The following is a 26,471-nucleotide window of genomic DNA, read 5'->3' on the forward strand; positions in this document are numbered from 1 at the left end:
GCCATTTCTTTGGCATCTTGGTTGAAATCTTTAATTCATCTTGCCTATGTTGAGTCGGGTAAGACTCCGCCTCATAGGATTACAGCTCATTCTACTAGGTCAGTTTCTACTTCCTGGGCGTTTAGGAATGAAGCTTCGGTTGATCAGATTTGCAAAGCGGCAACTTGGTCCTCTTTGCATACTTTTACCAAATTCTACCATTTTGTTGTATTTTCTTCTTCTGAAGCAGTTTTTGGTAGAAAAGTACTTCAGGCAGCGGTTTCAGTTTGAATCTTCTGCTTATGTTTTTCATTAAACTTTATTTTGGGTGTGGATTATTTTCAGCAGGAATTGGCTGTCTTTATTTTATCCCTCCCTCTCTAGTGACTCTTGTGTGGAAAGATCCACATCTTGGGTAGTCATTATCCCATACGTCACTAGCTCATGGACTCTTGCTAATTACATGAAAGAAAACATAATTTATGTAAGAACTTACCTGATAAATTCATTTCTTTCATATTAGCAAGAGTCCATGAGGCCCGCCCTTTTTTGTGGTGGTTATGATTTTTTTGTATAAAGCACAATTATTCCAATTCCTTATTTTATATGCTTTCGCACTTTTTTCTTATCACCCCACTTCTTGGCTATTCGTTAAACTGAATTGTGGGTGTGGTGAGGGGTGTATTTATAGGCATTTTAAGGTTTGGGAAACTTTGCCCCTCCTGGTAGGAATGTATATCCCATACGTCACTAGCTCATGGACTCTTGCTAATATGAAAGAAATGAATTTATCAGGTAAGTTCTTACATAAATTATGTTTTCTTTAATGCATACATTTTAGGATGTATTTTATACTATAAAAAATGTTTTGGAATATTTCTGGCTATAATAAATGCAGACATTTTTTTTTTCTTTTAGGGAAGGCTAACTCATGGCCCAGTCTGCATTTGTTTTTGCAGAAAAAAAGGCAGAACTAAGAATGTGTGCCGTCGTTTTTGTGGTCAGGAAAGAGAACTAAAAATGTGTGGTTTGCAAACTTTTTTTTTTGTTATGGCTTCTACAATACTGATGTCACTGTCCCCATGTGTTACAGTTGTCCACCACTACTTTATATAATTGTTCTGGGTAATAAAGCCAATTAGATAACCTTATCAATGAAATCATTATATCAGTCTCTCTATGACAATGGACAAACTCCCATGGAAGATTTTGACTACTCAGCTGATACAACCTCTGGTTGGCTAGTAGGAAGGGGAGGTTAGGTTAGAAGTTGGGGAAATAGGAAAGTTACACCTAAAATATGCAAAAGGAGAAAATCACATCCTATACTGTAGTTCTTATTGGAGGCTGTAAGTGATGAATATAATGATGATATAATGAATTAAATTCTAAGTACAATCAAAACATCAATAAGCCACGTTGCGGGTGGAAGTTTTGTTGTACATGCGCAATACTAATATCCTCCTCCAACATGGCCGCCAGATTAGTACACATTCCTCCACAGTAACTATCTGACATTTTTACCTAAAAACATCAGCGATAAGAATTACATGAATGAATGGGCTCCATTATAACATAACCTAATGTTTTGTAAAACAGCGTGCTCTAATGCAACTTTGATTCGTTTTTAGCAAGTTTCATGGTGTAGATTGACAGCTCTAGCAAACCAGTGAATTGAAGGGAGGAAGTGAAAGCCTACCAATCGTCACAAAGACGGAAGTAAACCGACCCAATCAGTGACCAGAATGGTGATGTGATAGCCAATCAGATACAGTACCTTCAAGAATTTAGCCAATCGGAAACGTAGGGCGATTCATGTCGGGCGGTGTCCTGGGTGTTGTTCCCGAGTGAGAGGAGCGGAGACCCCCGGGGACAGGTAAGGAGAGTACCGGGACGTGTGGGGATGATAGCGCATGACAGCTAATAATTTAAAAAGTTAAAGGTTAATTTATACAATTACATTAGATTAATAATTAAACTTCTGTAACCGGATAAACAAGGTTCATTACTAGCCCCTAACGACTACAGTCAGTATGAAAGATCTGGGCTTGGTACTGCATAGCAGTGCCACTAAGTGACTTGTCACAAAGTGCAGTGACAGTCTGGTCAGCTCGCAGGTCAAAACAAAGTAAACATAGGATAGGAAGTATCTATGAAGCCTCGTGTTTGTTATAGTTGTATTAGTCCAGTAGACAAGGTGTCAGAATAACCAGATATTGTTGTATTAGTCCAGTAGACAAGGTGTCAGAATAACCAGATATTGTTGTATTAGTCCAGTAGACACGGTGTCAGAATAACCAGATATTGTTGTATTAGTCCAGTAGACAAGGTGTCAGAATAACCAGATATTGTTGTATTAGTCCAGTAGACAAGGTGTCAGAATAACCAGATATTGTTGTATTAGTCCAGTAGACAAGGTGTCAGAATAACCAGATATTGTTGTATTAGTCCAGTAGACACGGTGTCAGAATAACCAGATATTGTTGTATTAGTCCAGTAGACAAGGTGTCAGAATAACCAGATATTGTTGTATTAGTCCAGTAGACAAGGTGTCAGAATAACCAGATATTGTTGTATTAGTCCAGTAGACAAGGTGTCAGAATAACCAGATATTGTTGTATTAGTCCAGTAGACAAGGTGTCAGAATAACCAGATATTGTTGTATTAGTCCAGTAGACAAGTTGTCAGAATAACCAGATATTGTTGTATTAGTCCAGTAGACAAGGTGTCAGAATAACCAGATATTGTTGTATTAGTCCAGTAGACAAGGTGTCAGAATAACCAGATATTGTTGTATTAGTCCAGTAGACAAGGTGTCAGAATAACCAGATATTGTTGTATTAGTCCAGTAGACAAGGTGTCAGAATAACCAGATATTGTTGTATTAGTCCAGTAGACAAGGTGTCAGAATAACCAGATATTGTTGTATTAGTCCAGTAGACAAGGTGTCAGAATAACCAGATATTGTTGTATTAGTCCAGTAGACAAGGTGTCAGAATAACCAGATATTGTTGTATTAGTCCAGTAGACAAGGTGTCAGAATAACCAGATATTGTTGTATTAGTCCAGTAGACAAGGTGTCAGAATAACCAGATATTGTTGTATTAGTCCAGTAGACAAGGTGTCAGAATAACCAGATATTGTTGTATTAGTCCAGTAGACAAGGTGTCAGAATAACCAGATATTGTTGTATTAGTCCAGTAGACAAGGTGTCAGAATAACCAGATATTGTTGTATTAGTCCAGTAGACAAGGTGTCAGAATAACCAGATATTGTTGTATTAGTCCAGTAGACAAGGTGTCAGAATAACCAGATATTGTTGTATTAGTCCAGTAGACAAGGTGTCAGAATAACCAGATATTGTTGTATTAGTCCAGTAGACAAGGTGTCACAATAACCAGATATTGTTGTATTAGTCCAGTAGACAAGGTGTCACAATAACCAGCTATTGTTGTATTAGTCCAGTAGACAAGGTGTCAAAATAACCAGATATTGTTGTATTAGTCCAGTAGACAAGGTGTCAAAATAACCAGAGTATTGTAGTATTCAAAGATACCCTTTTTTATATGACTTACCTTTTAGATATCACGCTTTCAGGAAATTTACTCCCTTTCTCAAGACTTGAGAAAGGGAATAAATCTTGTGTATTGCTTCAGACTTGAGAAAGGTAGTGAAGCTTGTCTTTTAAATATTATCTATAGTCCAATAAGTATAATTGCATACTACCATACTCTGGTTATTTTGAAATTATATCTATCTATCTATCTATCTATCTATATCTATCCATCTTTGCCCCATGTTATGACTAACATGCATGCCTCTGTCAAGGACACTAGGGACTACAGACATTTCAGAGGGCTAACCTAGGAATACAGCAAATTATTTGCCCATATACATTGTTTATTTTTAAATGATCTGTTCAGGCGCAAATATATAGAGTTCTAGAAATTTACATATTAATCCAAAGAGGGCAAATACGTTTGTAGACTAAAGAATCATTCAGTATGTTAAAAATCCAGCATAAAACCTTAAAAAACTTACTTAGAAGATCCCAGTTTAGCACTGTTGATGAGGTTTGGCTGAGACACCCAAAGAAAGGGGCTGGGAAAACAGGAACAGCAGACTCTCTACCCTTCCCTGGATATGAAAAGACAGATTACATAAGCAGGAGCCACAGCAATGTGTAAACATGAGTATACATCTAAAACTTTAGGGTTTGGTTCAGAGTCTGAAAATCAGCACAATGTTATTAAAAAAAAAAAATAAGCAAAATTATACATTTTTACAAAAACACTCCCAGATGGGCTATATAAATGGATTATCTACAAAACATTTATGCAAAGAAAAATCTAGTGTACAAAGTCCCTTTAATATATTGGAGTAGATTTATCATTGTTTTGACAGACAAGGTTTGCATGGAGTGGGCAGCATTTGCTGCCCATATTTATTGTGCAATTACACCAATTTTGAGAGAGTAGGGATTGGTAATTAAAGGGATATTAAACCTTAAAATTTTCTTTTATGATTCAGATAGAATTACATTGGAAAGATGTTTAAAATTGTATGTTCTATTATCAAATTTTCTTCATTCTCTTGTTATCGATTACGGATAGGACAGCGTTGCACTACTGACAGGAAGCAGAAAATATATCTATTTAGCCAATCACAAGAGACAAATGTGTGCAAGCACCAATTAGCAGCAGCTCTCACTAGTGTATATGTGCATATTCATTTTTCTTTCATGTAAGTGGCAAGAGTCTATGAGCTAGTGACGTATGGGATATACATTCCTACCAGGAGGGGGCAAATTTTCCCAAACTTTAAAATGCCTATAAATACACCTCCCACCTCACTCATACCTCAGTTTTACAAACTTTGCCTCCTTGGAGGTGGTGAAGCAAGATGTGCTTGATTTCTTCTGTGAAAGGCACTTCTAAGCATTTTAAAGCCCAGTTCCTCTCAAAGTACAGTGTTTGAGGGATGTGAATGGAGTATTGCCTGATGACGCAATGTTTTCACCTATAGGAAACCTTTTTCTTAGGCTCTCTGTAATCGGTTGCAGAGATTCATCTGCTGCCTCCCTTTACAGATCGATATTATACTCCTCTACCATTACCCCTGCTGATATGTTTCAGTACTGGTTTAGCTGTCTGCTATATGTGGATGGGTGTCTTCTGGTAAGTATATATCATTTTTTAAGACACTCTCATCTGTGTGGCTTTTTATTTTATAAAGTTTTAAATGTATAGTGTATATATTTGCCATGAGTCAGGTCTGTGTATTTCCCTTCTGCAGTCTAACATTTTCTGCATGGAAATTATGTTTATGGGAGTTTTTTAGACTTACCTGGAGTTCCCAGTTAGTTATAACTTGGAAAGTCACTTATTGTGTATGAGCACCAGTCTGCAATCCAGTAGCGGGGTAACCTGTTAAACTCCTGCCCAATATTGATATAAGTGAAACACGGCAGGGAATTACCCCGCTCACTCACCCCAGCTGTTCAGTATTGTCCGGGTTCTCCAGTATTCACTGTCTCCTCAGCTCCGGTAAGGGCCCGTCCACAGGGAGTACCTCCAGTCGGTGGCTATTGCATCGAGCACTGCGTGACTCCTCAGTGTGCTCGGCTTGCCTCCGTTAGGTGACCGCTCCCCTCCTTGGTCCTCTCCACACGCGGCTGTACGGCGTCTGACGTCACCCGGGACTCCACCTCCAGCTGTCACTCAGTTGCATGCCGATATTCACCGCGGCTAGTAAATTGGTATGGGTGAGGAAGAAGTGACTCAGGCAAAACAAGCAAAAGACTTGACTGTGCACGCTCGGTCTCCAAATGAGCAAATGTGAAAGTGAATTAAGCAGCATCAGGTAAACTTCAATGGCAAGCAGGAAAAATTAGTGACAAGTTGTGCCTAGGCAAACACACAAAGTGCTGACGCGTTTCAGCCCTTCTGGCCATAATCGTAGCTTCGATTATGACCAGAAGGGCTGAAACGCGTCAGCAGTTTGTTCTACGTGTGTTTGCCTAGGCACAACTTGTCACTAATGTTTCCTGCTTGCCATTGAAATTTACCTGAACTGTCAATAAAGCAGTTTTATTTGCAAAAGAAAGCTGGTGCTGCTTAATTCACTTTCACAGTTGTAACTTGGAGTCTGTTTCTTTCTAAAAAAATTGTGGGCTTAGGCTCGCAATGACGCAGAATGTTACTTTTTATTGCAACTTTTTTGGCACAAAATTTTTTGGTGCGAAGTCGTAATGCAAGTCGCATTATTTCACATGTTAAGCTTTGGTGCCAAAAGTTTCTTTCTGCATTGGCGCCATTTTTAGAGCTAAGATTTGTTATATTAAAGGGACAGTCTACACCAGCATTTTTATTGTTTTAAAAGATAGATAATCCCTTTATTACCCATTCCCCAGTTTTGCATAACCAACACAGTTATAATATACTTTTAAGCTCTGTGATTATCTTGTATCTAAGCCTCTGCAAACTGCCCCTTTATTTCAGTTCTTTTGACAGACTTGCAGTTTAGCCAATCAGTGTCTGCTCCCAGATAACTTCACGTGCACAAGCACAGTGTTAGCTATATGAAATACGTGAACTAACACCCTCTAGTGGTGAAAAACTGTTGAAATGCATTCTGAAAAGAGGTGGCCTTCAAGGTCTAAGAAATTAGCATATGAACCTCCTAGGTTAAGCTTTCAACTAAGAATACCAAGTGAACAAAGCAAAATTGGAAAATTGTTTAAAATTACATGCTCTATCTGAATCATGAAAGTTTATTTTGGCCTAGACTGTCCCTTTAAGCCTCTCCGTCTTTTGCTCTCTGCTCTCATTTGTTTCTTAGACGGCTAAGTTTCTTGCTTTTGATTTTTTACCTTATTTATCATAAGCATTTTTTCCCATTCCTAAAGCTGCTACTTTGAGGAAATTGGATATTTTGTTTTAAATGTTTTTTTTTTTCTTTTTTTTATTACATTTTGCAAGATCTCTGACTGATCCTGCCTCTGCTGTTACTGTAGGAACTAAGCTGCCTGAACACAATTCTACCAAAGCTAAGTGTGTATGTTGTAAATTAGCTGAACTTTACTTGTTATGAAAAATTATTACATGCTGATAATGTTTCTGTAAGTACAAATAAATCTACTGTTAAACCTTCACAGTCTAATGTACATGATATTCCTGTAGATATAAAAGATTATATTGCTGCAGCCATAGAGAAGTCGGACTGCTATTCCACCTTCAAATAAACGTAAAATGTCGCTCCTAAACTCTCATAAATCTGATGAAGTTTGTATTGACTGACAGCATACTGAAGTAACTTCTGCTGATGATGAGTTCTCTGGCTCAGAGGATCCTACTTCAGAGACAAATCAACCTTTCTTTTTAAGATTGAATATATTCATTCTTTATTAAAGGAAGTATTGTTTACTTTGGGTGTTAAGGAATCTAGTCCCCCTGATAACAAGACTATCAAACATTTGAATTCTGTTTTTAAAGCTTCTGATGTTACTCCTGAAGGTTTTTCCTATTCCAGATGCTCTCATATGTTTACTAAGGAATGGTCTAAACTTGGTACTTCTTTTAACCCTTTTTCTAGGTTTAACAAGCTTTATCCTTTACCTGTGGCTAATTTTAGAGTTTTAGGGAAAAGTCCCAAAGGTTGATGGGGCTATGTCTACTCCGGCCAAACGTACTACTATTCCTATGGAAGATAGTACTTCCTTTAAGGATCCTTTTTAGATAGGAAGATTGAATCCTATCTCAGAAAGCATATTTTCATACTGGCTATATTCTTAGACCTGCCATTTCTATGGCTGATGTTGCTGCTGCTTCAACTTTTTGATTTGACAGTTTAGCTCAACAGTTAATAGATCCTGAATTATGGCTTTTAAAGATTTATCACCAGAGGTTTCTCAGACTGACAAAAGGGAGGTTAAACCACCTAGCTCTCCCAATATGTCAGAACCTATAACTCCCGCGCAAGTGACGCCAAGTACATCTGGCGCGTCCAATGCGTTTACCTTACAAGACATGGCGGCAGTTATGAATCATACCCTCACAGAAGTATTGTCCAAACTGCCAGGGTTACAAGGAAAGTGAGACAGCTCTGGGGCTAGAACAAATACAGAGCTTTCTGACGCTTTAGTAGCTATGTCTGATATACCCTCACAATGTACAGAAGCCGAAGCAGGAGAGCTTCTATCTGTGGGTGACATTTCTGATTCAGGGAAGGCGTTACTTCAGTTTGTGGTTCTTCCCTTCGGGTTAGCCACGGCACCAAGAATCTTTACAAAGGTTCTAGGGTCCCTACTGGCGGTTCTAAGGCCACGAGGCATAGCGGTGGCTCCTTACCTAGATGATATTCTGATACAGGCGTCGAATTTTCAAATCGCCAAGTCCCATACGGACATTGTTCTGGCATTCCTGAGGTCTCACGGGTGGAAGGTGAACGAAGACAAGAGTTCTCTCTCCCCTTTCACAAGAGTTTCCTTCCTAGGAACTCTGATAGATTCAGTAGAAATGAAGATTTTTCAGACAGAGGTCAGGTTGTCAAAGTTTCTAACTTCCTGCTGTGCTCTTTATTCCACTTCTCAGCCGTCAGTGGCTCAGTGTATGGAAGTAATCGGCCTAATGGTAGCGGCAATGGACATAGTTCCGTTTGCCCGCCTACATCTCAGACCACTGCAATTTTGCATGCTCAATCAGTGGAATGGGGATTACACAGATTTGTCCCCTCTACTAAATCTGGATCAAGAGACCAGGGATTCTCTTCTCTGGTGGCTATCTCGGGTCCATCTGTCCAGGGGAATGAGTTTCTGCAGGCCAGAATGGACTATAGTGACGACAGATGCCAGCCTTCTGGGCTGGGGCGCAGTCTGGAACTCCCTGAAGGCTCAGGGTTCATGGACTCAGGAGGAAGCCCTCCTTCCGATAAACATTCTGGAACTAAGAGCGATATTCAATGCTCTTCAGGCTTGGCCTCAGCTAGCTGCGGTCAGGTTCATCAGATTTCAGTCGGACAACATCACGACTGTAGCCTATATCAACCATCAGGGGGGTACAAGGAGCCCCCTGGCAATGTTGGAGGTTTCAAAGATAATTCTATGGGCAGAGGTTCACTCTTGCCATCTCTCAGCTATCCATATCCCAGGAGTAGAGAACTGGGAGGCGGATTTCCTAAGTCGGCAGACTTTTCATCCGGGGGAGTGGGAGCTCCATCCGGAGGTATTTGCCCAGTTGATTCAACTATGGGGCAAACCAGAACTGGATCTCATGGGTCTCGTCAAAATGCCAAGCTTCCTCGTTACGGGTCCAGGTCCAGGGATCCCAAGGCAGCGCTGATGGATGCTCTAGCAGCGCCCTGGTCCTTCAGCCTGGCTTATGTGTTTTCACCGTTTCCTCTGCTCCCTCGTCTGATTGCCAAGATCAAGCAGGAGAGAGCTTCAGTGATTTTGATAGCTCCTGCGTGGCCATGCAGGACTTGGTATGCAGATCTGGTGGACATGTCATCCTTTCCACCATGGTCTCTGCCACTAAGGCAGGACCTTCTACTTCAAGGTCCTTTCAAACATCCAAATCTAATTTATCTGCATCTGACTGCTTGGAAATTGAACGCTTGATTCTATCAAAGCGTGGTTTTTCCGAGTCGGTCATTGATACCTTAATTCAGTCTCGAAAGCCTGTCACCAGGAAAATCTATCATAAGATATGGTGTAAATATCTTCATTGGTGTGAGTCAAAGGGTTACTCATGGAGTAAAGTCAGGATTCCTAGAATCTTATCCTTTCTCCAAGAGGGATTGAAGAAAGGATTGTCTGCTAGTTCCTTAAAGGGACAGATTTCTGCTCTGTCTATTCTTTTGCACAAACGTCTGGCTGAGGTTCCAGACGTTCAGGCGTTTTGTCAGGCTTTAGTTAGAATCAAGCCTGTGTTTAAACCTGTTGCTCCGCCATGGAGTTTAAATTTAGTTCTTCAAGGGGTTCCGTTTGAACCTTTGCATTCCATAGATATTAAACTTTTATCTTTGAAAGTTCTGTTTTTAGTAGCTATCTCCTCGGCTCAAAGAGTTTCGGAGTTATCTGCTTTACAGTGTGATTCCCCTTATCTGATTTTCCATGCAGATATGGTAGTTTTGCGTACCAAACCTGGGTTTTTTCGTAAGGTAGTATCTAATAAGAATATCAATCAGTAGATTGTTGTTCCTCAAAGAAGGAACGTCTTTTACACAATCTTGATGTGGTTCATGCTTTAAAGTTTTAATTACAAGCTACAAAGGATTTTCGTCAAACATCTGCTTTGTTTGTTGTCTACTCTGGACAGAGGAGAGGCCAAAAGGCTTTGGCAACTTTTTTTTCTTTTTGGCTGAGAAGCATAATCCGCTTAGCGGTGGATTCCACATGGGCTTTTAAAAATGAGGCCTCTGTTGAACAGATTTGTAAGGCGGCGACTTGGTCTTCACTTCAAACTTTTTCTAAATTCTACAAATTGGATACTTTTGCTTCTTCGGAGGCTATTTTTGGGAGAAAGGTCTTACAGGCAGTGGTGCCCTCCGTTTAAGTTCCTTCCTTGTCCCTCCCTTCATCCGTGTCCTAAAGCTTTGGTATTGGTATCCCACAAGTAATGGATGAACCCGTGGACTGGATACACCTTTACAAGAGAAAACAAAATTTATGCTTACCTGATAAATGTATTTCTCTTGTGGTGTATCCAGTCCACCGCCCGCCCTGTCATTTTAAGGCAGGTATTTTTTATTTTTAAACTACAGTCACCACTGCACCGTATAGTTTCTCCTTTTTTCTGGCTTGTCTTCGGTCGAATGACTGGGGGTGGCAGTTAGGGGAGGAGCTATATAGACAGCTCTGCTGTGGGTGTCCTCTTGCAACTTTCTGTTGGGAAGGAGAATATCCCACAAGTAATGGATGAACCCGTGGACTGGATACACCACAAGAGAAATAAATTTATCAGGTAAGCATAAATTTTGTTTTTGTGGTTATGTTTTTTGTATAAAGCACTTTATTTTTTCCAGTTCCTCTTTTTGTATGCTTTTTACTCCTTTTACACCTCACTTCTTGGCTACACGTCAAACTAAGGTATGAGTGAGGTAGGAGGTGTATTTATAGGCATTTTGAGGTTTGGGGAAGCTTTGCCCCCTCCTGGTAGGAATGTATATCCCATACGCCACTGGCTCATGGACTCTGGCCACTATGAAAGAAATTAATTTATCGGGTAAGTTCTTACATAAATTATGTTTTTAACTAGGGATACAAAGAGAACGAAGCACATTTGAAAATAGAAGTGAATTTAAAAGTGTCTTAAAATGACATACTCTATCTAATTCATGCAAGTTTAATTTTGACTTTTCTATCCCTTTAACTAAAGCGATTCAGTTGGTGACAATTTTATCCACCACTGTTGAGGCGGAGGAGAGATTACTAATTTTTCTTAAATTTTGTTTCAGGCTTGCATGAGTGAGTCAGCAACTGATGGGGACATTCTCAGTTTTATACATTTGCCTTATTTTATTATTACATTACTAAATTTTATATGGGGAGGGAAGTTTAATTTGGGATTTTCTTTTTTTTTTTTTTTTTTTATTGGGAACTTAAATTCTCATATTGACATGTTTTAGTTTCTTTATTTTCTATATACTTTGTTTGTTTGGGTACCATACAGACCAATATCTGGGGCTACAACAAAATCTGGGGCTACAACAATATCTGGGGCTGTTTTTTTGGGAGGGGTTAAGCTGTTTGTTTTTATTGAGTGCGCCCAGATATATATAATCTAACACAATTTTTTTTGGTTCAGCACCTGGGTAGCGCTTGCTGATTGGTGTCTAAATGTAGCCACCAATCGGCAACCGCTACCCAGGGTGCTGAACCAAAAATGGGCCAGCTCTTACGCTTACATTCTAGCCTTAAAGAAACTGAGAATGAAGAAAAAATGATAATAGGAGTAAATTAGAGCATGCAATTTTAAACAACTTTCTATCTGAATCATTAAAGAAAAAATTTGGGTTTTGTATCTCAGGAGCTTTAAACTTTTTTTTAAATTTTTTTTTTTACCAAAAAACTTGTAAGACACTGAAGGCTAACTACATGAAAAATTTTATAAAGAGTACTATTATTTATTTTTTTTTTATATATATTTTTTAGGTGAATTAATTTCCTATCAAGCTTAAAAGTTAATCTCTAGGACAACTGGCAACACGCCAGATTAAAAACGGATAAACTTAAAGGGACATTCTAGTCAAAATTAAACTTTCATGATTCAGATAGGTCATGCAGTTTTAAACCACTTTCCATTCTACTTTTATCCTCAAATTTGCTTTGTTCTTTTTGTATTCTTTGTTAAAAGCTAAACCTAGAAAGGCTCATGCTATTTTCTAAGCCCTTGAAGGCCGCCTCTTATCTCAGTGCATTTTGAGTTTTTTTCTCGTTAGACAGTGCTAGATCATATGTGCCATATAGATAACATTGTGCTCACTCCAGTGGAGTTATTTGAGTCAGCACTGATTGGCTATAATGTGTTTGTCAAAAGAAGATAAGGGCTCAGTCTGTAGAGGCTTAGATGCAAATTAATCAGAGAGGTAAAAAGTGTATTAAAGTGAATGTCAATTTTGATGCTAAAGTGTCCGGTTTTTAAAAATTCGATTAAAAACAGAGGCATTTTAATTAATTAAAATTGACATTTCACTCCTGTTGAGAAAAAAAAACTTACCTTTTAATCTTCACAACAGCTCCAGCTTCCTCCACCCGTCGCAAAGCCTCTTCCTGGGTCTAAAATGAGGAATCCGGCTTCCTCCAATCACAGTGTGGAATCAGATACTGCTTCCCCCTGGGGGGAAGCCGTGATTGGAGGATGACCTCTCCATCATTTCTGACATCAGAAATGGCTTGCAACGACCAGGGGAAGCTTTTGCTGCTGTGAAGATTAAAAGGTAAGTTGTTTTTTTTTTGTTTTGTTTTTTCTCAACAGGAGTGAAATGTAATTTTTGATGAATTAAAGTGCCCCTGTTTTTAATCGAATTTTTAAAAAACGGGCACTTTAGCATCAAAATTGACATTCACTTTAATATTACAGTGTTTGTTATGCAAAACTGGGGGATGGGTAATAAAGGGATTATCCATCTTTTTAAAAAATTAAAATTCTGGAGTAGACTGTCCCTTTTTAATTAATCAAAACTTGATAAAAAGTATTAAGTACACCAGTGCACCCTCTAAAAAACATTTAATGTTAAAAAATCTAGTGTGGAAAGGTCAGAAAGCGTACATATGCATTTTGGGCTACCCTTAGCTGTTGTTTCCTATCTCTTTATATTGAAAAGTACATTATTTCAATACTTGTTAACACCCAAAATACTCCATCAATTTACTTCAGATTTGTAGTATTTCCAGTTACTGTGAAATCTGGAACATTGCTGATGCAATCCTTTACAAGTACCCGAAAAACCTCTTTGCTACTGGGAGTTTCAGAGAAGAACTTGCCCAAACGACCAGAGAATTTTTAGCATTTTTGCTATCACTCAATTTAAACAGAAGTAGCACCTTTTTGTTTTTTATTTACCTACCAAAACACACACAATATATATATATATATATATATATATATATATAACAACCCAAAGTATTGATCTAGGCCAATTTTGTTATATTTCATGCCACCATTTCCCAGCCAAATGCGATAATATAACAAAATTATTTACATACCACTTGTGCAATCATGACATACATGATTGGAAAAGCATCTCTGGGAAAAGCATCTCTGGGATCTCCTTTTTTTGGAAATGGCAGACATTTTCTTTCATGATTCCGATAATGCATGCAATTTTAAGCAACTTTCTAATTTACTCCTATTTTTCTTCATTTTCATGGTATCTTTATTTGAAAAAGCAAGAATATAAGGTTAGGAGCCACCCCATTAAGGTTCAGCACCTGGGTAGCGCTTGCTGATTGGTGGCTAAATATAGCCACCAATCAGCAAGCGCTATCCAGGGGGCTTAACCAAAAATGGTCTGGCACCTAAGTTTTCATTCCTGATTTTTTTAAATAAAGATACCAAGACAACGAAGACAAATTGATGATATGAGTAAATTAGAAATTTGCTTAAAATTGCATGATTTATCCGAATCATAAAGGGGAAAAACATGTGTTTAGTATCCCTTTAATTGGTAAGGGAAATACTATATTAATGTAGGTTTTACCCTCCTACTTCTGACACCTCCCACCTCCATGATCCCCTCTCAAACAGCTCTTACTCTCTCACCCACACTCATCCCTACCATCTTAGATACTGGCAGACAGCGTGCTAGTATGCAGTTTATGGCTTATTTTTTTTAATTTAATTTTTTTTTAATTTTCCTGCAGTATAGTGATCTCCCCCCCCCCCCCCCCCCAAACAGCTTTCTAACCTTCCTGCTAGTGGCAGACAACTTTGGTAGTATCAGCTGTCTGCCAGTACCTTGTTAACATGTTTTGTGTTTATATGTATGTATGTGTGTGTATGAAACACTCCCAAAAGGATTGTTGTCACTGTGAACATTGCTCTGACTGGTTTGGGTTCAGTATAGAGTTGTTGCTGATGTGGTCTCATAAGTTCCCTTGGTCAAGGAGAAACTCAGCAACTTATTCATTTAGTTTTATCACATTTTATGATAATAGCAGGATGTTTATAATCATTTTATATTCTTGTCTTTTTTTGAAAGAAGACACAGTATTCACAAGTTGCCAGTCTTTGTACCCGTGGTTCACTTTATATTACCATTTTCCTGTCAAAATTCTGTATCATGGTCTATTTAATTCTGTATCATGGTCTATTTAACTAGCAACTAATAAAAGCAACTGCAATAATGGCTTCTTTTTTTTTAAGTCATTTTATTGAATAAGATTTATAAGTTATCTACCCTGTTTGCCAAAATGGTCCCTACTGTGAAACAATGTAAAGGCAATCCACACGGGCCTTCCCTATCTATTTCTTAGAACCTAGAGTTTCTCCAGAACAGTGCAGATAAAGGTGTAGCCAAATAACCATCATCTCTGAAAGCTCAAATTGTTGTTCTTGCAGTTTTGCTTCATCGTAATTCTATGATGTTTGACATTCATCCAGACTCTGGAAATAATTTGTCCTTTTTAAAGTATGCTATGCCTTTTATGAGGTTTTGTTTTTTTATTCCTTTTAAACAAATTTGTTAGCTCTTTGAAATTGTAGACTTCCAAGGAAGTTTTGCTTATGGCTCTGTCTGCAGCTGGAAGAGTGTCTTATCCAGATGCTCTGCTGTGATTCTTGTTTTCTGATGTTCCATGACGATAACGTGGTTTCAGAGACTTTACTTCTTTTTTTTTTTCTGCCATTAGCATTCAGAAGTTTTTCTAATCTGTTTCAGTCGTCTTGCTCTAAAGTGAAAAAAATGGACAAGTAGCTTTCTAACATAGGTTTAATTTAATTCTAATGTTTTCAAGAGCTCCTGGGACAGGTATGTTCATACTCAAGTGAAAAGTAGGTCCCATCTCCTTTGTCAGAATTACTGTAATATTTTTGTGCTGAATCAAGACTAACAAAATACCTAATCGTCCAATCGTGTTTGGAAATGTGTGCAGTGCATTAACAGCTTGTTTGCGGCAAATGTTTCTCAATGGCCAAACTTCACTCACCGCTTGTCTTATTTGGAAGAGCCTATCATAACTTGAAGCCAGTTAGGGACAGATATGTGGTAGGGTTATGTTTGTAAAGCCTATCGTGTCCTTCCAGTTGTTGGAATTGGGGAAAACTCTTAATTTTCTGACTTAAAGGAAGAGTAAAGTCAAAACTAAACCTTTGTGATTCAGATAGAGCATGTCATTTTAAACAGCTTTCCAATTTACTTCTATAATCAAATTTGCTTTGTTCTTTTGGCATCCTTTTTTTTTTTTTTTTAAGAGTAGACTCAGGAGCAACAATACACTACTGGGAGCTAGCGGGACACATCTGGTGAGCCAATGACAAGAGACATATGTGCAGGTACCAATCACCAGCTCACTCCCAGCATTGAATTAATGCTTATGAGCTTATCTAAATATGCCTTTCAGCAAAGCATACCAGGAGAGCAAATCAAATTTTATAATAAAAGTAAATTGGTAATGTTTTTGAAATTGCCATGTTCTTTCTGAATTATGAAATGTTAATCTTTTTACTTTATTGTTCCTTTTAATTGCATGAAAAGGAGATAAATATTGCTTAGATGTTTGACTATGCATACGTAGACATTTTTGTCTTAAAAGTGTTTACTCTCCTTTTTTTCTAGTTTTACTGTTCAGCACCTACTTTTTGGGCACCTCATTTCTAGGATATTAGCTTGATTACTTTTTACTTTACCGTTATAAAGTTCTCAGATGTACAGTACACATAGATGTAAACCTCATAAATATTGGATTTTGGTATCTTGATGGATAGCTCATTTTGTTCGAAATGTGGCTTTACGTTCAAGTCTGGGCATGCAAGACTCCCGGTCTTCACTGTACGTTTTCATTCACTTTTGTTCCTTTTCTATTTCCAGCAGCATTTCATAGCATTCCTCAGACCTTGCAGAGGATTTTGTTCCCTTCACCTATGCCTTTATATGAGTCACTTTAGTACGTGCCCACCAGAGATGGCAATCAGTAGTGGACAGAGTGCCGCCCCTTTGTTGTCCTCAAGTGCAGGAATAAGCGCCCTATTTTAAACTCCCAGTAAATACAAATCCTTTTGTTTTAGCCCCTTAGTCAACATGGAAATGCAACCCTTTGAATCATACTGGTCGCCCATTGTTAGTCTAGATCAGGAATACATTCAACAGGAAAGCTCAAATACATTTTCTATTTTGTATTAGGGCTGTTTTAATTTTGCAGTCCGTCCATCTGGCCTGCAAGATTACAAGTCTAGTTTGTATATATGACCCACAAAAATACATTTGTTTACACTAGAGAGAGCGTAAGGTATTTATGATTTTAATAACATTTTAATATTTATTTTACATACTTATACTTTTTGAACTGATGCACAAATTTGTTTGCAATTTTCTTATTTTAGAGGTTTTTTTTTAGATTTTAAAAAATGTAGTAGCAAAAAAAATACAAAAATAAGATTTATTTATTTTTATGTGTCTGTCTTTCCTCTCTCTATCTATAGATGTGTGTGTATACCCCTTTTAATGTGTTTGCAGCGATCCGGTTTAGCTGCTGTAGTGCATTAAATTGTTTGAGGCAGCAGCAGAAATCTGAAGAAAAGCAAAGTGCAATAAGGGCGCTATCAGCTAAAGATACCTATATGTGTATTATTTATTAAAGTAGCTAGAAAGAACAAACCTTTGTGTATTGCACTTATAAGAGATAAATAAAATCTATGCAAGCTACTGAATGTGCAAAAATATTTAATGAGATGGTTCCATAAAAATGATTACAAACTAAAAACTAATATAAACATTAATATAAAATAATGGGTAAATAGCAGATTCTCTTGTCATAAAACACTGTTATTGAGTAAGGTCAGATGGTAAATATGAACCGAACAAATATAGAGCTGATATTAGTTTACAGAGCAATATTAACCACTTATTGGTTACATTTGTAATAAACCATTCTCTATGCTATCTTTTTCGAAATGCAATATTTGACAAACTTATGCAAATAAAAACTTATGCCAATAAAAAACTTTGCTACCAACTGGTTGAAATCAATCTCTAAAATTCATAAAAACAATAAAAAGTTAATTGATATGAGAGAGAGTCCATTACGGCTGACTGAGATTTAAAGTAGTGAAGTGGTTCAATAGTGGTTTTCAAAGATCGTACCTTTTTAGGCTGTTAAGTAATGATTTTCAAGGATCGTACCTTTTTTTAGGCTGTTTAGACTGCAGGGTATCCAAATTCGTCCTGCGTCTTATCAGATGTATATCACAGTTAACAGCTGCTGTATAATATCGTACCTTTCAGCTTGCTCATCCAGGGCCGTAAGGTATCAGAAGCTTCCTGCAATGTATCGCGGTTGGTGTGTGTCTTGTGCTTTCGGCGTCTTACGTCACACCCGGCAATTTTGGGGGCTCGATCCACATCTACCAATCCGTGCTTATAGGCTCGTCTGTGCTGTTAGCAACTGATTTGTAGTTATAACGTTTATACAATTATCGCCAATGTATTTAGATATATTTGTGATAGTGCAAATTTCTTGAAATGTTATTGATACCTGCCCTTAGTGCTGATGCACGCAGGTTTCCATTCACAGAGAAATAAAGTTAAAGTATATGATATGAGGTCAACCCGGGTTGTTCAAATTCTTGGTCAAAGGTATTGTTATGCAATCGAGGTGCACAGTCCCACAATTCAATTTGACGCGTTTCGCTCTCTCCAAGAGCTTTATCAAGAATAATTTGAGATCTTTTTGAAGATCCAGCTCTCTGCTTATTGGTTAGTTAATAAGCCTTTGATTTAAGGTGGAATTTTCTATTGCTTGCCAACTTCACTACTTCTATGTCCATAGTTGTTTTTGGGCTTAATACTTTTATGTATATACCTTACAGTTGGAATATTGTTGCAAACCAACTTCACTACTGTCATATCCGTATTTACTTATTAGTGCTCTTTAGTGAAGATTAATTTCGTTGCTGTCCATCTACTATCACTATAAAAATACAATAAATAGAAGTACTCAAGATGTGTGAAATATTTCTAGTGATATTAAAAAATTATTATAAAAAATGATGTGAAAGTACTTAATTTTAATATTTTATAAGGTGCAGTTATGAATAATGTGCTATGTGCTTATAGATTGTGTGATTTTTAAATCCTTTTTTTTTTTTTAAAAAACACCTCATATACAAGTGCAGTCAATTAAAAGAGCTGTTCTAAACTTATTTGTTGTGTGCTGGTGTGTATAATCTTTTAGTCCAAGAGGAATGGGGATATGTCCAGCTCTGAATTTAAGCCTTTAGGGAATAAAGTGTCATGCTTAAAAATGTATTCAGCTTCTTTGAGTAGTAGTTTTTCTGTATGTCACCCCCTCTCCAATGTTTTTTTACTTTATAGATCCCCCCCAATAGGACATGTCCTTTGTATTGCCCTTGTGAACTGTTTTGAAGTGTTTATAAAGGTGTGTATCTTCGATTCCATTTTCTATATTTCGAAGATGCTCCCTAATTCTATCTCCTACAGCCCTCTTAGTTTCCCCAAAATAGAACATATTACAGGTACACTTTAAGATGTAGATAATACCTTTATGGGTACATCTTATAAGTTCTTTGATCTGTATCATTTCTTCTACACTACCTATCTGTATTTTGTTCAATTTTTTACTATGTCCACAGGCTTTACAGGAGTAGCAAGGGTAAAACCCAGCCAGTCTTTGTCCATAAAGGTCTTTTTGTACCAATGTCTTTGTCTTGTTTTTTCATTTCACTCGGGGCAAGTATTGACTTCAGGTTAGTTGCTCTCTTGAATACAAAACTTGGGTTATTTTGGATTTTTTTCTCCTAGAATGTCATCCTCTTTAATGAGGTGCCAATGTTTCTCTTGTAAGGTGTATCCAGTCCACGGATCATCCATTACGTGTGGGATATTCTCATTCCCAACAGGAAGTTGCAAGAGGACACCCACAGCAGAGCTGTTATATAGCTCCTCCCCTAACTGCCATATCCAGTCATTCTCTTGCAACTCTCAACACGCATGGAGGTAGTAAGAGAGAGTGGTGAAATATAGTTAGTTTTTTTATCTTCTAAATTCCTGCCGTGTTCTTCATTCCATTCCGCGCCCTTCGGTGGCTCAGTGCATGGAAGTAATCGGCTTAATGGTAGCGGCAATGGACAGAGTGCCGTTTTGCACGCCTACATCTCAGACCGCTGCAACTATGCATGCTCAGTCATTGGAACGGGGATTACACAGATTTGTCCCCTCTACTAAATCTGGATCAAGAGACCAGGGATTCTCTTCTCTGGTGGCTATCTCGGGTCCATCTGTCCAAAGGTATGACCTTTCGCAGGCCAGATTGGACAATTGTAACAGATGCCAGCCTTCTAGGTTGGGGTGCAGTCTGGAACTCCCTGAAGGCTCAGGGATCGTGGACTCTGGAGAAGACACTCCTTCCAATACATATTCTGGAACTAAGAGCGATATTCAATGCTCTTCAGGCTTGGCCTCAGTTAGCAACTCTGAGGTACATCAGATTTCAGTCGGACAACATCACGACTGTGGCTTACATCAACCATCAAGGGGGAACAAGAAGTTCCCTAGCGATGTTAGAAGTCTCAAAGATAATTCGCTGGGCAGAGACTCACTCTTGCCACCTATCTGCTATCCATATCCCAGGTGTAGAGAACTGGGAGGCGGATTTTCTAAGTCGTCAGACTTTTCATCCGGGAGAGTGGGAACTCCATCCGGAGGTGTTTGCACAATTGATTCATCGTTGGGGCAAACCAGAACTGGATCTCATGGCGTCTAGCCAGAACGCCAGGCTTCCTTGTTACGGATCCAGGTCCAGGGATCCCAAGGCGACGCTAATAGATGCTCTAGCAGCGCCCTGGTCTTTCAACCTGGCTTATGTGTTTCCACCGTTTCCTCTGCTCCCTCGACTGATTGCCAAGGTCAAGCAGGAGAGAGCATCAGTGATTTTGATAGCGCCTGCGTGGCCACGCAGGAATTGGTATGCAGATCTGTTGGACATGTCATCCTTTCCACCATGGACTCTGCCTCTGAGACGGGACCTTCTACTTCAGGGTCCTTTCAACCATCCAAATCTAATTTCTCTGAGACTGACTGCATGGAGATTGAACGCTTGATTTTATCAAAGCGTGGCTTCTCCGAGTCAGTCATTGATACATTAATACAGGCACGAAAGCCTGTCACCAGGAAAATTTACCATAAAATATGGCGTACATATCTTTATTGGTGTGAATCCAAGGGTTACTCATGGAGTAAGGTCAGGATTCCCAGAATATTATCTTTTCTCCAAGATGGTTTGGTAAAAGGATTGTCAGCTAGTTCCTTTAAAAGGACAGATTTCTGCTCTGTCTATTCTTTTGCACAAGCGTCTGGCAGATGTTCCAGACGTTCAGGCATTTTGTCAGGCTTTGGTTAGAATCAAGCCTGTGTTTAAACTTGTTGCTCCCCCATGGAGCTTAAATTTGGTTCTTAAGGTTCTTCAAGGAGTTCCATTTGAACCTCTTCATTCCATAGATATCAAACTTTTATCTTGTAAAGTTCTGTTTTTGGTAGCTATTTCCTCGGCTCGTAGAGTCTCCGAGTTATCTGCTTTACAATGTGATTCTCCTTATCTGATCTTCCATACGGATAAGGTAGTCCTGCGTACCAAACCTGGGTTTTTACCTAAGGTGGTATCTAACAAGAATATCAATCAAGAGATTGTTGTTCCATCCTTGTGTCCTAATCCTTCTTCAAAGAAGGAACGTCTATTACACAATCTGGACGTGGTTCGTGCTTTAAAGTTTTACTTACAAGCTACTAAAGATTTTCGTCAAACATCTGCTTTGTTTGTTGCCTACTCTGGACAGAGGAGAGGTCAAAAGGCTTTGGCAACCTCTCTTTCTTTTTGGCTAAGAAGCATAATCCGCTTAGCCTATGAGACTGCTGGCCAGCAGCCTCCTGAAAGGATTACAGCTCATTCTACTAGAGCTGTGGCTTCCACTTGGGCCTTTAAAAATTAGGCTTCTGTTGAACAGATTTGCAAGGCGGCGACTTGGTCTTCGCTTCATACTTTTTCAAAATTCTACAAATTTGATACTTTTGCTTCTTCGGAGGCTATTTTTGGGAGAAAGGTTTTACAGGCAGTGGTACCTGCCTTGTCCCTCCCTTCATCCGTGTACTTTAGCTTTGGTATTGGTATCCCACAAGTAATGGATAATTCGTGGACTGGATACACCTTACAAGAGAAAACACAATTTATGCTTACCTGATAAATTTATTTCTTTTGTGGTGTATCCAGTCCACGGCCCGCCCTGTCATTTTAAGGCAGGTAATTTTTTCATTTAAACTAAAGTTACCACTGCACCCTATGGTTTCTCCTTTCTCTGCGTGTTTTCGGTCAAATGACTGGATATGGCAGTTAGGGGAGGAGCTATATAACAGCTCTGCTGTGGGTGTCCTCTTGCAACTTCCTTTTGGGAATGAGAATATCCCACAAGTAATGGATAATCTGTGGACTGGATACACCACAAGAGAAATAAATTTATCAGGTAAGCATAAATTGTGTTTTTTTGACAATTTTATTTTTTTATCAAATTGTGATCAATATTGTAGTCGGTTACAAATGGGATTTTGATTGAGTCACTTTCAACCCTTATCTTTTCCTTATATACTAATAGTGATTCTCTATTGGTGTTTCTGGCTCTTTCTAATGCCTTTTCTGTGTGTGCTATATTATACCCTCTAGAATTAAATCTTTCGATTAAAGTTCCTGCCTGTTCCTCAAAATCTGTCATCCTTGAACAGTTTTTTCGTATCCTAAGACACTGTCCTATGGGGATGTTATTCTTCCATGTATCTAGGTGGCAACTGTTGGCGTGAAGATAATTGTTGCAGTCTACCTTTTTGAAGTGTGTTTTGGTTTCTATTTTGTTATTCAAAGACATAATTTCCAGGTCTAGAAAGACAATTGACTCTTTACTTAAGTTATATGTAAATTTTAGGCCATAATTGTTTTTGTAAAAAGAGGGAGATAAACAACATACATCAAGGAATTTATAACTTAAGCAACACTCCCCTATGTAATGAAGAAGAAAAAGTTCTTAGTTTAGGCCTTACCAATGCCACAACTGCTAAACTCAATAAATTCAACACTTTAATCCACATAAATTTTTTTGTCAGAAATCTAACAATTAAAGGGACAGTCAACACCAGAATTTTTGTTGTTTTAAAAGATAGATAATCCCTTTATTACCCATTCCCCAGTTTTGCATAACCAACATGGTTATATTAATATACTTTTTACCTCTGTGATTACCTTGTATCTAAGCATCTTCTGACAGCCCCCTGATCACATGACATTTTATTTATTATCTATTGACTTTCATTTTAGCCAATTACTGCAGTGTCTGCCACAATCCACGGGCGTGCTCACAATGTTATCTATAGGGTTTACCTGAACTAGCTCTCCCCTGCTGTGAAAAGCAAATACAAAATCATGTGATTAGAGGCGGCCTTCAAGGGCTTAGAAATTATCATATGAGCCTTCCTAGGTCTAGCTTTCAACTAAGAATACCAAAAGAACAAAGCAAAATTGGTGATAAAAGTAAATTGGAAAGTTGTTTAAAATTACATGCCCTATTTAAAACTTTAAAGTTTTTTTTGGACTTGACTGTCCCTTTAAGAGACATTACCTTAAAAATCCTATTGAAAAACAGTTAAACACACAACCACAAACTAAGGTAAAACACTCTGATTTGAAACCCAAATTCAACCCTGTACAATCAAAAGGTAACTTTTTAGATACCTTTGAAAAATTCGTCATTAAAGATATCAAAAGATGTTATCCTCCTCGTCCAAAGAAATTTAACATGAGTATCAAAGAAAAAACTATAATTAACAATTTACAGAATAATAAAGAGTTAAGAATCAAATCAAAAAGGGCGGAGGTATAGTTGTGATGGACACGAAAAATTACCTCACTGAAGTCCATAGACTATTAGATAACACAAAAACATATAAAAGAATTGGATTTTAATCCCACCATGAAATACTCTCAAACATTGAACAAATTGTTGGCAGAGGGTAGAAGGTCTGGTATTCTGAATGAAAAGGAATTCCAATACCTTATAACAAAGGACCCCAGAATACCGATCTTCTACTTTCTTCCAAAAATACATAAATGCCCCCCCCCCCCCCGGTAGACCCATCATATCGGGGATTGACTCAATCTCATCTAACCTCTCCAGATATGTAGATGGATATTTACAAAAACATGTCACCAACCTTAATTCCTACCTAAGGGATTCAACCCAAGTATTAAATATATTTAACACCCTTCAATGGGGAGAAGATATGTATTTGGCCACCTGTGATGTTACGTCACTGTATACAGTGATAGATCACACATAAGGCCTAGAAGCAGTTAAACACTATCTGAAACAAGACAAAGACATGTCTGAGTTGCATAGAAATTTTATCTTAAAAAGCATCAAATGTATCTTAGAGAATAACTACTTCTCATTTAATGAGAAGTTCTACCTCCAGATAGAAGGAACGGCGATGGGTACAAGGTTTGCACCTAGCTACGCGAACCTCTTCATGGGTTTCTGGGAAGAGGAATTCTTTAATAAGGGTAGCTATGGTGCAAACCTTGTACTCTTTAAGACGTATATAGACGACCTTATATTAGTCTGGAAAGGTCAAGAAAGTGACCTTATCAAAATGTTTGAAGATATGAACAAAAACAATTATGGCCTAAAATTTACATATAACTTAAGTAAAGAGTCAATTGTCTTTCTAGACCTGGAAATTATGTCTTTGAATAACAAAATAGAAACCAAAACACACTTCAAAAAGGTAGACTGCAACAATTATCTTCACGCCAACAGTTGCCACCTAGATACATGGAAGAATAACATCCCCATAGGACAGTGTCTTAGGATACGAAAAAACTGTTCAAGGATGACAGATTTTGAGGAACAGGCAGGAACTTTAATCGAAAGATTTAATTCTAGAGGGTATAATATAGCACACACAGAAAAGGCATTAGAAAGAGCCAGAAACACCAATAGAGAATCACTATTAGTATATAAGGAAAAGATAAGGGTTGAAAGTGACTCAATCAAAATCCCATTTGTAACCGACTACAATATTGATCACAATTTGATCAAAAAAATTGTCAAAAAAGATTGGCACCTCATTAAAGAGGATGACATTCTAGGAGAAAAAATTCCAAATAACCCAAGTTTTGTATTCAAGAGAGCAACTAACCTGAAGTCAATACTTGCCCCGAGTGAAATGAAAAAACAAGACAAAGACATTGGTACAAAAAGACCTTTATGGACAAAGACTGGCTGGGTTTTACCCGTGCTACTCCTGTAAAGCCTGTGGACATAGTAAAAAATTGAACAAAATACAGATAGGTAGTGTAGAAGAAATGATACAGATCAAAGAACTTATAAGATGTACCCATAAAGGTATTATCTACATCTTAAAGTGTACCTGTAATATGTTCTATTTTGGGGAAACTAAGAGGGCTGTAAGAGATAGAATTTGGGAGCATCTTCGAAATATAGAAAATGGAATCGAAGATACACACCTTTTTATAAACACTTCAAAACAGTTCACAAGGGCAATACAAAGGACATGTCCTATTGGGGGATCTATAAAGTAAAAAAACATTGGAGAGGGGGTGACATACAGAAAAAACTACTACTCAAAGAAGCTGAATACATTTTTAAGCATGACACTTTATTCCCTAAAGGCTTAAATTCAGAGCTGGACATATCCCCATTCCTCTTGGACTAAAAGATTATACACACCAGCACACAACAAATAAGTTTAGAACAGCTCTTTTAATAGACTGCACTTGTATATGAGTTTTTTTTTGTTTTTGTTTTTAAAGATTTAAAAATCACACGATCGATAAGAACATAGCACATTATTCATAACTGCACCTTATAAAATATTAAAATTAAGTACTTTCACTTATATAATTTTTTTACAATAATTTTTTAATATCACTAGAAATATTTCACACATCTTGAGTACTTCTATTTATTGTATTTTTATAGTGATTGTAGATGGACAGCAACGAAATTAATCTTCACTAAAGAGCACTAATAAGTAAATACGGATATGACAGTAGTGAATTTGGTTTGCAATAATATTCCAACTGTAAGGTATATACATAAAAGTATTAAGCCCAAAAACAACTATGGATATAGAAGTAGTGAAGTTGGCAAGCAATAGAAAATTCCACCTAAATCAAAGGCTTATTAACTAACCAATAAGGAGAGAGCTGGATCTTCAAAAAGAGAGGTGCTTCATGGTCTCAAATTATTCTTGATAAAGCTCATGGAGAGAGCGAAACGCGTCGACTGTGCACCCTGATTGCATAACAATACCTTTGACCAAGAATTTGAACAACCCGGGTTGACCTCATATCATATACTTTAACTTTATTTCTCTGTGAATGGAAACCTGCGTGCATCAGCACTAAGGGCAGGTATCAATAACATTTCAAGAAATTTGCACTATCACAAATATATCTAAATACATTGGCGATAATTGTATAAATGTTATAACTACAAATCAGTTGCTAACAGTACAGACGAGCCTCTAAGCACGGATTGGTAGATGTGGATCGAGCCCCCAAAATTGCCGGGTGTGACGTAAGACGCCGAAAGCACGAGACACACACCAATGCGATACATTGCAGGAAGCTTCTGATACCTTACGGCCCTGGATGAGCAAGCTGAAAGGTACGATATTATACAGCAGCTGTTAACTGTGATAAACATCTGATAAAGACGCAGGACGAATTTGGATACCCTGCAGTCTTAACAGCCTAA

The 26,471-nt window shown here is 37.9% G+C and overlaps 1 protein-coding gene across 1 annotated transcript in view; it reads left to right on the forward strand.

The window, feature by feature from the left end:
* Positions 1-1,757: 1,757 nt before the first annotated feature.
* The window catches only part of WASF2 (WASP family member 2), a 32,987-nt gene continuing 8,273 nt past the window's right edge, over positions 1,758-26,471 (forward strand). Inside the window, exon 1 of the mRNA XM_053707053.1 lies at positions 1,758-1,855. The gene's annotated coding sequence lies outside the window, so the exon portion shown is untranslated. The remainder of the gene's footprint in view (positions 1,856-26,471) is intronic.

This window comes from Bombina bombina, chromosome 3 (assembly GCF_027579735.1).
Source record: "Bombina bombina isolate aBomBom1 chromosome 3, aBomBom1.pri, whole genome shotgun sequence".
NCBI classification, from domain to species: Eukaryota; Metazoa; Chordata; class Amphibia; order Anura; family Bombinatoridae; genus Bombina; species Bombina bombina.